The sequence below is a fragment of the Microtus ochrogaster genome, chromosome 24 (genome assembly GCF_000317375.1).
Source record: "Microtus ochrogaster isolate Prairie Vole_2 chromosome 24, MicOch1.0, whole genome shotgun sequence".
NCBI lineage: Eukaryota > Metazoa > Chordata > Mammalia > Rodentia > Cricetidae > Microtus > Microtus ochrogaster.
Genome location: NC_022024.1, coordinates 20,371,293 through 20,385,076, shown reverse-complemented (window position 1 = coordinate 20,385,076; position 13,784 = coordinate 20,371,293). Strand labels below are relative to the sequence as shown.

At 34.6% G+C, this 13,784-nt stretch overlaps 1 non-coding gene across 1 annotated transcript; it reads left to right on the top strand.

The window, feature by feature from the left end:
• Positions 1-2,925: 2,925 nt before the first annotated feature.
• On the top strand, positions 2,926-3,097 carry LOC113457381. The gene has a single exon (XR_003377970.1). It is a non-coding gene; the product is annotated as a U1 spliceosomal RNA (small nuclear RNA).
• The last annotated feature ends 10,687 nt before the right edge of the window (positions 3,098-13,784 follow it).

Genomic DNA, 13,784 nt, shown 5'->3' with positions numbered 1-13,784 from the left:
AATAGGACAATAGGACTCTAGTAAAAGTTCCTGAGTTTTAAACACATATGGTTGCATTTACACAAGAAACCAAGCCACCAAACGGGAGAAAATCTTTATCAACAGTTCTTAGACAAGGAGCTAATGTCCAGAATTTTCAAAGAATTGTAGAAACTAAATGCCAAAGAAATGAAACTGCTACCCAAAACATGGCCTGATAAGGGGACTGGACAGTTTTCCATATATGAAACACGGGAAGCCTATCGGTCTATTTAAAGTCTTCTACAGCCCTATACATCAGAGGATGCAAATTAAAACTTTGAGATATAAACTCATTACACTCACAACAGTCGTCATCAAAAAACACGACCAACAGTTGGAGGGTATACAGAAAGAGGGCTCTCATTCATTGTTGTATGTAATGTTGTATGTTGTATGTAATGTTGTATGTTGTGTGTAATGTTGTATGTTGTATGTAATGTTGTATGTTGTATGTAATGTTGTATGTTGTATGTAATGTTGCATGTTGTGTGTAATGTTGTATGTTGTATGTAATGTTGTATGTTGAAATGTAATGCAGCTACCGTGGAAATCATATGGGCGATCTCTCAAGGAAAAAAAAAACCAGAACTACTTCAAAACAAAACAAAACAAAACAAAAAAACACAGAACTATCTTGTGACCAAGCTATTCCACTTCTGAGCAATACCGAAAGATCCTCAGACTCTACCATAAAAATGTCTGCACCACTCTGTTCATTGTTGCTCACGCTACCAGAAAAAATAGAACCAACCTAGTTACCCTTCATGAGATGAATAGGTAATGAAAATCAGGTATATACATAATACTATTCAACTCTAAAGAAAGCTAAAACCCCAATTGTTTCATGATCATTACAAGATTTAAAATGTATAATGTTAATCATTATACATGGCTACATGGATTCAGAAGGGAAAAAAAACACATATGCGCACACAAACAAAAGCAAAAAACCTGCTTGACGCTTATACTCCATCATATACATTTCAGTCCACGAAAGAAGTTGTGACGCTACTTGTTTTCTAGTTATAACTCTGCCATAAATAAATTGAATAAAAACATATCTAGTCTTGAAAGTATAAAGTGCAAAATCCATTCTGAGCTGCACAGCTACGGAATGACTATTGTATCTGTATAAATGTTCATCAAGATGTGTGGACTTTGGGTCTGGTTAACTTCACAATGTGATGTTTTTATTTTCAAATTCTTTATACTAACGATTTAATATAATTTTTTAAAAGAAATGAAGCCAAACTGCAGTTTGCGTTAGAAAGCACCTTTGCAGGGTTTTTGAGCTCAAGCATCTTTGTCATCCACTGACACTTTATTGCCTGTCAGAGCTGTGTAAATACTGAACCCTCGCGGAGCCGGGGTGCTTCTGCTGATCTTCCATTCCTGTGGTTCAAACTGAAATTATCCAGGGGGGAGAAGTGTCAATGGAGTGTTTACGAAGGCTGCATTTTCAGCTTTATCTTCCTTTCGAAGTGCTCGGGGATCTGTTTCTCGTCCACATCACGGAGAGCTTCTCTAACCTCCCTCAACCCTCGTCATCTTTTATCTCACTTTCAGCGTCGAGATGGGGGCTAGGCCAACAGTCACAGACGATTCCAGAAAAGCAACATCCCTGCTGCTGGAGATTTTGGATGTGTCAGACAAATTCCAGAGACATTTGAACTTCACAGAGCAAAAAGAAAATCTTTACGGCGACTTGAGCAGAACATTATACAGTCGTCATTGCTTGGTACCAGGATCTCCAGACACATGGATGACAGCACAGATCCTTACTGTGCCAGTCAACCTTAAAGAGAAGTCCAGTATTCCACCTTGCACTAGAAATGGCAAGGAAAACAGTACAGTCAAGCCATGAATAAACAGGTTCAATACCAACAGTGTGGATAGCCCCTCCAAACACCCACACCCATACTGCTTCACAACTGTGCCAGGGCAATTGCTTAAAGCACAAAACCTCTTTCTACAATATGAAATAGCATTCAGAATATATCCTACAGAGTTTAAAAAACTTAAAGCTGTTGGGGATGGCTATCAGAGAACCATTAACACATATACTTTTACTATAACATAAATATTTTAAACATATATGTATATGCTTATGAGAATATTTTTATCTATATTAACATATGCAGATATGTATGGATATACACACATGCACATATTCACCCATGCATGCAAATATCACCACCCACACACATACACATATATAAATATATTCCTTCTGCTTATCAGCAACCACAAGCTGTTTACATCTTAGTAGTTAATGTTGCACTCCCACAATCCATTATATGAAAAAGTGTAGGTCTAAATTCTGCCCTCCATAGGTTGCCTTGCCAATAGTAAACAACATCTTCAGCAAGAAGTTAGTAGGCATTTTCTACACATTTATTACGTGTTATTTGATTAGATGATAGACTCACTCCAAGTCTAGCTACATTTGTTGAGTTTAATGGTTCAAATTAATTGACGTCGATGTTATTTCCAAATATTTGATTCTTCCTGGGATGTTTATCACTTGAAGTACTTCCTAACTTAGCCATGAGGCATTCATATTATCAATGTCAAACTGTAACAGTGGGGAGAGTGGTACTTTCCATCCATTCTGTTTTGATCAGCAACATGTGTGTCTGTCATTTATTTGCAATTAGCTCCTTTCCCTCCTCCATTAGTTCTGAGCAACAGATGGTAACCCAAACGTGTGACTTTTTGCTATTGGCATGTCCTACATTTCCTTATGATGACCAGATGTCTCTCTTGGGTTTCAGTTCTCATGGTCTGGATATTTTTTTTCATGTGTATACACTAGGTAAAGAGGTCAAAGCCACAAAATTAGGAGGCAATTGTCCTTATGACAGAGATGAAGGAAAGACACTTTTATTTAAAAATATTCCTAAAATATTTACCTATATAACTCGGGGAGTTACCATGATCACTAAAGTGGTTTTCCAGAGCTGAGCCTTATCCATTGCACTCAAGATGTGCTAACCTCTGCCATTTTTCCGCTACAAAAATAATTCAACTGAGTAATTTATACAGCCATGAGGTACTGTGTTTGTGCTCTCTCTGAAAAAAATTAAAAATAAATATCTAAAGTACAATAAAATTTAAAAGTATACTAAGAGAAGATATAGAGATAGCTGATATTTTTGTGGTATTACAGTCAGCTAATATATTGTTGTCAGCTAATGTTATTTATTATAAATATGTAAAGAATAGACTAAAAAGAGAAAATCCACTTTTGCCTAAATAATTTGGAAGTTTCAGATACAATTTACCTTCTATGAACAAAAATAGGGGGAAAGACTTGGAAGCTACTCAGTTGTACGCAAAAGTCTTTCCATGACAAAATTTCCAAAAGAGATTTTGAAAGGCATATTATGCAGAAAAAATTTAACCTTCTTTCCCAAGCTCTCATTTGCATTTCTTCAAAGTTATGAGTCCATGCTGCTAATTAAGAACGTTTTCATGTGGAGATTTGAAGGGGAATGCCGAGTCCTAGACTAGACACTGCCTTCTCCAAGTTATTCAAGATTTTTGTTTGATTATGGCTTTATTTGATGCAAACTGAATGCCAAACTGTGCAGGATTTGAAGAATAGTAAGTTCAAAGTACACTGTGTGAAATAAGAAAGATGGGAAATACTTCCCCGACTCTTGCAAATGGCGGTTTAGACAAAGTTATAGTGCTGTAAGGGAAGGAAACCTGCCAAAAGGGTCCAAGGGAGGCAAGAGGAATCTGTTAATACGTGTGGACCATGGACCAGTTTGCATTAGAAAGAAGGATGGAGAATGGCTTGTGGTTAATGATCCTGAAGACCGAAAACAACTGCTGCTTTGGCTGCTTGGATTTCAATAGCCACCATGCTCGGACTATGAGTCAGATGAGAGACTGTGGAGATGGTGTTCTTAGAGAGGACACAAAATCAGTGCTCAGAACCCATATAGATCCGTTTATAATTGCCTGTAACTCCAGCTAGAATATATATGTATGTATGTATGTATATGTATATCTGTCTGTCTCTGTGTGTGTGTGTGTGTGTGTTTCATTAGGGGTTAGACATTTTTGTGTGAGCCTAATCATTAAGAGACGAGAACAAACTCATTCCCCCTGATAGGGAAACAATAACAGACCAAAGTGCAGATACTGCCAAAGTCCACCTTGATGAAGCAATGAGTTCTATTCAGGCGACATACCGAAAAAGAAATGACTCAGAGACACTTGATCTCGAATGCCGACACAGGTGACAAGCATAGGTGACAGCTACGCAAACCAGAAACCTGGGAGCATGCTGAACAACGTGCAGGCACATAATTGTCACGTGTGCTAATTGGAGAGTGTCACTTCCACATAGTTCAGTGGGTTTGAGCCTCTTTTAGACAGCTGAACTTGTCTGAGAATCGCTCAGAAGTCCTTATAACTTATATACGCTTGGGGAGGGAGAGCCCGAGGGAATCATGTCAGCTTCGGGGACTTCATAAGATTAATGAGCTTCCATGATGGGTGGAACAGTTCACCTCCACTTAGAACACTCTGTTGGTTCACCTCCAGTAAAGATCCTGCTCCTTGCCACGCTTCCCTCAAATAGTGAAGGTGTTAATCTGTTACCTAACTGGCATGGGGTTAATGGGATACACTCAGGAAATAACTGCAACTTCACTATAAAAACCAGAGAAGAATTTAGTAAGTCAGGCTGGAAACATTTCTACAGTTAAAATTTTAATTTAGAAAATGTCAGTGATTTAACTTAGTTATTTTCTGTAGTCATTCACAGTTTCATTAGATTTTTAAATTAAGCTAAAGTATACATAACAAAAAAAATACCACTTTAACCATTAAGTTAACCAGTGTTATTGTACAAACATCGTAGACAGCCATCACACCTATCTCCATTTTCTATGAATTAATTCAAACGATTTACTTGATTAACCATCAGTTTCAATTTTTTCTTCCTTCTTTCTGGGAAGCCATAATTGAACTTTATTATGAAATTTGATGACCTATGTAGTTAATGTAAGTATTTCATAAGCTATGATATCTCGCTTTGTGTGACAGAAATATTTCCCTAAATAGAATGTCTTTAAAGCTGCTTTATATTAGAGGATGGGTCAGGATTTACTTCCACCTCACAACAACATACTATTCTGTTATATGTATAACACCATCATGTTTATCCATACAAGTGTAGTTGGATACTTGGGGTATCTTTTGGCTATTGTGTATAGGAAAGCTAGGGAAATCACTGTATAAATACCTAAATGAATCTCATGTTTCATTTCTTTTGTATATTTCCCACAAAAAGCATATTTGTAATATACTCCCTAAACTAAGTGATTAGTTACAAGAGGGAAGACAAATCGATGTATTGATAGGTAAATCTGAAGGGATATTTATATGCATTAAGACTTACTGTCAAGGTGTGTGTTGTTGGAGTTTGGCTAGACTGGAGATGTAAAAATAATTCTGATACACTAACTTCTGGGTAGCAAAACAAAAAGACAGTTTAACAACTTCCTAGTTCATTCCAGCATTACTGTACAGAATAATGTGATTTTAGAGAATGTAACAGCAACAATAAAGGCAGACTAAAAGAACCGTCTAGCCAATTCCTAAGGGACCAACAGTCTTTTAGTTACACCATGTTCTTGTAGGAAGATAAATACACAAACAAAGGAAATGATGTCTGTTTCGAATAATTTACAATCAAATGTTAACAAATGCTCAATAGCCAGACACATCTCAGATAAAACATGAAACCAATATAAAGCCATATGGCTAATGGGCTTTACTGCACAGATGGCTTGTAGAAACTTAATGAACATAGTTTGCATATTTACCATACACATGTAAGTTGGGAACTTTAAAATGAGGCACTAGGAGACAGGGAGCTAGGCAATCAAATGTACTAAATGGGTGCCGAAAAATATGCTATCGCCAAGGAGAATAAAGCAGATGTGAACAGGGAGCAGAGCTACATACATCCAGAAACAGAAGCATCCTATTCTGAAATCATGACCAATGCTTTACTCTGTCTCAAAGTGGAGAACACACAGGCCATTATTGTGTGTGCGAGAAAATCAAGAGTAATGTGTGAATTTAATCATTTTTGATTATTAAATTAATAAATTGGAGCATACAGTATAAGAGTTGATTTAGTCTGATGCAGATTTAATTTTATAACATTGTCTATATTTGAAACTATGCTAGGAGGTCTTTTTGTCTTAAAGAAGATAATGGTCTTTTTTAATTAATTGCTTTGAAAAATAACATATTTTAAGTTAAATTGAAAAGGCAACACAACAGTCCCTTGTGAAGATCATAGGTAATGTCCTTGTGTCTAATAAGTTAAATGCACTAATAAGCATCCTATTTCAGGTTTACTAATAAATGTATGCTTCTAGGACTATGGTTTTCAGTCCATTGAAATAATATGGTACATTCCTCCTATTTCAATATTGACCAATATTTAAAATCATATTCACTAAATAGTCATGCATTCTTTTGACATTTTCATGTCTGATTAATGCCTCTAAAGTATATTTTGTTGCTCTTGCCAAAAAAAGAGAGAAATTTCAAATCAGATCATGTGCAATAATGTCCATAAAACCAAGTGTTTAAACTCTCTTAATTTTGAAGAAAATGTTGTTAAATACACTATATTCTTGATTTTAAAAGTTTGAGTATAACAAGTTACTGAAATAAATGCTTATACAAATTATAAAACTAAATATATTAAAAAAAATATGTTAGATGTGACATTAGATACCAGCCTAAATCCTGCTACTGTTTTCCATACAAATATTTTGAGAAATTTGGAATTCACAGAAAAATTTAGTGTGCCTATATTGTATGGGTATATCATTCTGAATTATAGTATTTTATTGTATAATATGAGTATCACCAAGATTGGCTTAATCATCTACATAGACTCTACTTTAAATAATACCTGTTTCACATGGTTGTATATAGCATTGCATGTGTCCTTATGGAATGATCATATTAGCTCAAATATCTTCGTATGGTTTGCCACTCTGTTGGTAAGATATTTGTTGCAAAGCTGCTTGTTCATCCCTGCCTCTCAGAACCAAAATAAGCACACAGAAACCATATTATTTAAATCACTGCTTGGTCCATTTGCTCTAGCTTCTTAATGACTAACTCTTACATCTTAATTTAACCCATTTCTATTAATCTGTATATCACCACAAGGTCATGGCCTTCCAGCAAAATTTCAACATGTCTACCTCTGGCCATGGATCCAAGGCGCACCCTGACTCCACTTTTATTTCTCCTTGCATTCAGTCCAGTCCTCCCGACCTACTTAAGTTCTGCCCTATAAAGCCAAGGCAGTTTCTTTATTCATTAATCAATAAAAGGAACACATAGACAGAAGGACCTTCCACAGTAGATATTAAAAGAAATTTTTCCACCAATTATTAGGTACCTCTGAGCATGTTCCAAACTAACACACACAATCATACAAGATGATAGTATAAAATGACATTCTCATTTCTACACTCCACAATTTACTCTTGGTGTGTTCATTTGAGCTGCAGTCACTTTTCTCATGCATGTAGATGAGCCATTTTCCACCTATATGACATCAGTAATTTCTTGAATGTTTTATATTTTCATTGTAGATATCTTCCATTTCTTTGATTAAATCTATTCCTAGATATTTTGCCCAGCAATTGTATACAGGTTTCCTTTGTTCATCGACAAGGACATTATTTTAGGAGAATACTTGTTTTTTCACTTGTTTGTTTATTTTGCATAAAAGTCTTGTTTGTTTTCCTTATTTTTGTTATAGTATATTCTTAATTTTGTTGATTTATACATAAATATTCTTAGCCTGTTATTGAGGATCTGTGATACTGAATGAGATTGAGGCAGCAAATAGGAAATTTCATTAAATCAGAGCTGCGAAATAGTACTATCGATTTTGATTTGAAAATTAGCTATTTTGTAAAATATTGTGTTCATGCTAGAGCAATGGGCTTGCTATTTTCCCAAGAACTACTTAGCAAAACTTATGAATATAATTTTATTTATTCTAAAAAAATTGAGAATGTTAAACATTTATAGACTGCCAAAATTAGAAACCTGTAACTGAAGGTTTCTCTCTCACCAGCTAGTTCCTGAATAACCAGTCTGAGGCTTAATATTAATTACAAACTCGTTGGCCTATTAGCTCAGGCTTACTATTAACTAGCTTTTAATCTTAGAATATTTATATTTATCTATGTATTGCCACACGGTCATGGTGTTGCTTTATATCTTGCTACTATGACAGCTGTCGGCATCTCTCCAACTGTGCCTTCTTTTTCCTTTTATCTTTGCTTGAATTTCCCACCTGGCTCTATTCTGCCTGGCTATTGGCCAAATCAGCGTCTTTATTAAACAATGGTAATAAAAGATATCACAGCATATAGAAGGGACTCCCACATCAGAGACCATCATGGCTCTCAAAGAGTATGTAGGGTGGAGATGTGTTTTTGAGACTAAGCACGTGCTGTGCTAACAGAGAAGCGTTCTTAGCACTCACATTGGGAGGCTAGTTCTGCCTATAATTCTAGCTCAGAAAATCCTGTCACCTCCATCCTTTATGTACACACACATTCATGCAAATAAAATTCAAATAAAACTTAAAAAATGAGTGTAAATATTTTGATAATTATAAAAATTTGTATTGCATTGTTACATTTTATTTCTGGCAACAGGTAATTAGATAATTTGATGCAAAATTAAGTAGAGGCTAAAGGTTGCATATTCTTCCTGTTCAAATTATAAGCCCTAAATTATAATGGAAATTAATCTAATATATCAGATACCTGTAAGGTCTATTTTAGTTATTGGTATTTCTCCTTTGTTTATAGGAATTGTAACTTTATTTTTAATAGTTTTTGTCTGAATTAGGTCCATTAAAACATTGGCATCTGGAACATCAAAGCTTTTTCGTTTTATAGTTGCTAAAACTTTATAAATATTTTTCGAAGTGAATTTCACTGATCCACCTGAGCAAATATTTAAGACCTACCATAATCCTGACCAGCTGAAGAGTGTAAATTTCTGTCAGTATCTCATAAACAATTTTGCTGATTGATTTATTTTTCTCACATTCATAAAATTATGCTAATTAGCATTTGAATTTGGAATTCTTCTGATAAGAAACTATATGATGTTTGTCCATCATTCACAACTTTCTTTATTGTATATTAGTTATTCATTTTGTATAAACATTTCCATTTTTATACTGAGATTATTTACAACTTATTTTGTCACAGATGATGTTAGTTTGGGGACCCTCTTATCCATAGTACAACAGACTTTTACTTATTTGTTTTAATATATTTCTGACTTCTAAGTATTTCACTTATAGCTTAACAATATACTATTTCATCACGTTTACTTTCCTTCCGTTGGTTTTTTTTCTTTTCTCATTAAAATGATTGCAAATTAGTATTATTAGTGTGTCTAGACCTCTGATTGCTCCTCCAAATCTATTCTTCTGAAAAGATCTCATTGAATAAAGAACATAATTATTTCAATATATTTCTATTTCCAAACTTTTGTTCACCCACCTCCAGTTTACCAAGTGTGAGTACTTGAAGATAGTAATCTATGTGCCTTGTATATATGTTAAATTTTAGTAATCTTCTATTGATATCTTTTCTTTAAGAATCCCATACAGCTACCAAGACATCTACTGTATACATTCAAAACTATTAAAGTTTATTTGATTTTAATTTCTGCGATGTGTTGTGCACATGGGTGCAGATACACACAGAGGATCTTCTGCAGTGGGAGCTAAGGCAATATGACCCTCCAAAACATGAGTGCTGAGAACCTACGCTCTCTTCACAGAAAGCACAGCAAGAACTCTTAGCCATTGAACATTTCTCCATCCCATATACTCTCAAAATGGATTGAGAGCATAGAAGGCCTTTGTTTTCTATAATCTATAAAGGCTTAGCCTTCTCTATATTCTTAAAAGAATGTCCAGAGGGTTTGCTACTTAGTTCATAAGAAAAAGCAAACCTATGACATGTTAGTCTGAACATCATACTAGTTTGCATTTTTCAATTAAATAATTATAAATGGAATATTCTATCTTCTGCTTCAGTCTCATTCAGTGTCACATATCAAAAATAACAGAATACAAATATCCTAAACCCTATATGATTCAAACAGTAATTTTGTTGTTAAAATAAACATATTTATTTCTGCACTCTTCTGAAACTTTTTATAATTATTTCCCTATATATATAAAACAGAAGAAATTATGAAATTTGTGTCTATCTTAGTACCAGACAGCCATGCATGGTATCTTAAATTTATAAAAACAAAACATCAACATAAATTCTAAAATGTAGTTATCAGTTTCTGTCCAACATAAAGATCAACATCAAGTTCACTAGAGGGTTGTGATATTCTGATTTGAGATCATCACTATGAAGTGTGTAGGCTTCCAATATATTGACATATTTTCTATTAACATGATAATCCTAACACCACAACTTATAATAAGAAAAAAAAATTGAAACTGTACATTTGAAAATATGTTCGATACATGATTAAGACATGGAAAAGCAATTTATTTAACTGAGTAGAGGAAGTGTTCTCTTTGTTTTGTCTCTATTTTTGAAATTGCTATTATATATATATATTATATATTTGTACGTATAAGAGTGAGAAGCTCACCATCCTCATCAAAGAAGACCTTTTGTCTCTACGTCAGGATCTATTTCTAGCCTTTTTGCCTTGTTTCCAGGAAATCATTACGCGTGTCTATTATGTAACTGAAATATACAATTATTTGTTTATTTATTTATTTATTAGATGAGGTGGACACGTGTACATCTGTGAAGGTCAGATAACAACTTGCAGGATCTGATTCTATCCTTCAACCATGTGGGACCTGGGAATGGACCTCAGAACTTAAAGCTCCCACAGTGAACATCTTTATTCATAGTCATATTGCTATACCCGTGAAATAAATGTGGCAATAGATACGGTTCTATTATGCGCTTGTTAAAGGTCAACACAATGCATTTATGATTTAATTATTTGTATCAAGTTACCTTTTGGAAATACAACTTTTTCTAAATGATTAGATTTACTATTACTTTTTAGTGTAAGTAAAATATGTCAATCCAAAATAAGCCACTTTGTCATTGGATTAATAGAATCAAACTGAAAGTTAAAGATGTAGTCACTGTAGGATAGGCAAATAGGAGCTGGTTCAATTTGACCTAATGTAAGATAAAAGAATTAGAAGGAAGAAACAATTCCAAAGAGAGAATGAGCAGAATGTAAGACTTTTATTTAATTGCCTAAATACTACATTTATTTTTTTTCAATTTGTTTTCCATTTTATCTTGAGTCCTCTTAGAAATGTCTGATTCTTTAATGATCCATTTTCAAATTTTAGATTGTCTTGTCATTTCATTCAGCCTAATATTTGTCTCTCATGCATTTATTCTCTTAAAACTCATTCTTTTATAGTTCATTGTGTTGTGTGTGTCTTCTTTAAACTTTTTCAATGTGTATGTCCACCCTCTAGAAGGATTTAGGGAACTCAATAAAACAGCTGCACCAGGCATTTATTCTCCTTTTATCTGTAATGAGAATTGGCCAGAATGGAGGAAGGAATGCTATTTCTTTAGCGTTTCCCACCTCTGCATGTTTGTTGCCATGTTTAGAAGTCCTCTGCTTCAGTAAGAGTTCTACATGTGTACTAGGAAGCAGAAGGAAAAAAAATATTCCACTTTCTCTATTATTATTTCACAAGTGTGAAATTCAAAAGTCTGGGTAAAATTACAATATCCTTGGATAGTCTGGGCAGAATTTAAATTTTGTCAAACTTTAACTCTCTCTTTATAAGTAAAACTAAAATGTAAATCCTCCTGCCTAGAAGCAAAATTCACATAGTTATCCTTGGAAAAAATAATGTCATAAGATCTATGTTATATCACTATAGAAATTACTTTTAATTTTGTTAGTACGTAGTCAGGCTTTACTTATTTTTAAGCACGTAATCTTTACCTGATAGCATTAAACCAACTACCTCAATTTTTAGAAATCTTTCAGGATGTAAAGCCAAGTGTGTGCTGTTCTATAGGCAGTTAAATTTCCCAGATACTCTCATGGTCCTTGGAGAGCCACTAGGGAAAAGTGTTGCCAAGCAGGAAGAAACCTTAAGGAGTCACTGAAGTGCACTGTCAGGGAATTCTAGATAAACAAGTAAAACAAAGACTTGTGGTGTAACTCTGGAGAAAGAGTCTGTGAGTGAGAGTAATGAACCTGACTCCTGAGATTCCACTACAAATGTGTTGCCATTGGCTTTTTTGAGAGACGTCAGAAAATTGTCTGACGAAAATAAAATGAGGACAAATTGACCGCAGAAGATGCATAGGAGACCAAACTGATGCAAAAATAATACTCACAATGTTCCTAGCTACATAAACAGCAATTACTTATTGAAAACAAATTCTACCTACAATGGCATATATGACATCCTATTCAAAGGCTTAACCTTATGGAGCAATAAAGGTTAAGTTTGGCCTAGGGACTAAGAATATAAATTAATGTGTCTCTAAAGTCATACAGTCATACAGTATATAGCATACAATGGCTGATATAACAATACACAGTAGAGTAACAAAACTAATAACCTTCAAGGGAAGCAAGTAGCATTCTTTGAACTCCAACATTCATAATACACATTTTGTGAGTGTAGAGTTAACTCTTCATTTTTTATTGATTCTTTTTTATTTTATTAAACTATTCATTTTCCCCTGCTCCCTTCCCTTTGTTTTTCCTCCCCTTCAACCCTCTCCCATGGTTCCCATGCTCCCAATTTATTTGGGATATCTTGTCTTTTTCTACTCCCCTTGTAGATTAGATTCATGTATGTCTCTCTTAGGGTCCTCATCGTTGTCTATGTTCTCTGGGATTGTGAATTGTACACTTTAGTGCATAGGAACTGGAGATCACTTACTAAATATAACCCCAGTAGCACAGACAGAGAGAATAACTAGAAGGAGAAAAGAGAAGAAGGAGAAAAAAAAGAAGAAGGAGGAGCAAGAAAAGGAGAAGGAGAAAAGGATGCTGGGAGCTAGCCTCTCAGCCACACAGCCAGACACAGAATAAGAAGGAAAGAAAAGATATACAAAAATGGAGAAAGGTAAAGCCCAGAGGCGAGAGGTAGGATGGAATAATTTAAGAAAAACTGGCTAGAACCAAGCCAAGCTAATGCCAGGCATTTGTAAGTAAGATTAAGTCTCCATGTGATTATTTGGGAGCTCAGTGCTGGGCCCACAAAGAGGAAAGAGCAAAGAGTAAAAACAGCCAACTATACTTCTTACCACTAAGAGTTTACCTACTACAACACTGTCTCCAGGAAATCAGCAAAGTCCCAACAGTCATAACCGAACTCAGGAAAATAATGTGAAACTTCACAATATGAATGCAAACATTTCTAAGTCAACATCATAGGACCCCAACTCTCATTTGTTTTGAAAAGAGAAAATAACGTTTTGCAGGCAGTGTATAAAAGAACTATGTTCTCAAAGAAGGTATATTCTGCTCAAATTATCTGTTAACTAAAGTTCTTAACTTCCATTACTACAGTTCTTTAGATCCATGTAAGGAACCACACATAAAATATCTCTAGCATACTCTAAGCCTTTATTCATAAAGTTAGGGTGTGCAATATTTCATTCACGTGCAAACTGTCAAGTTAGACTAGGCAACAG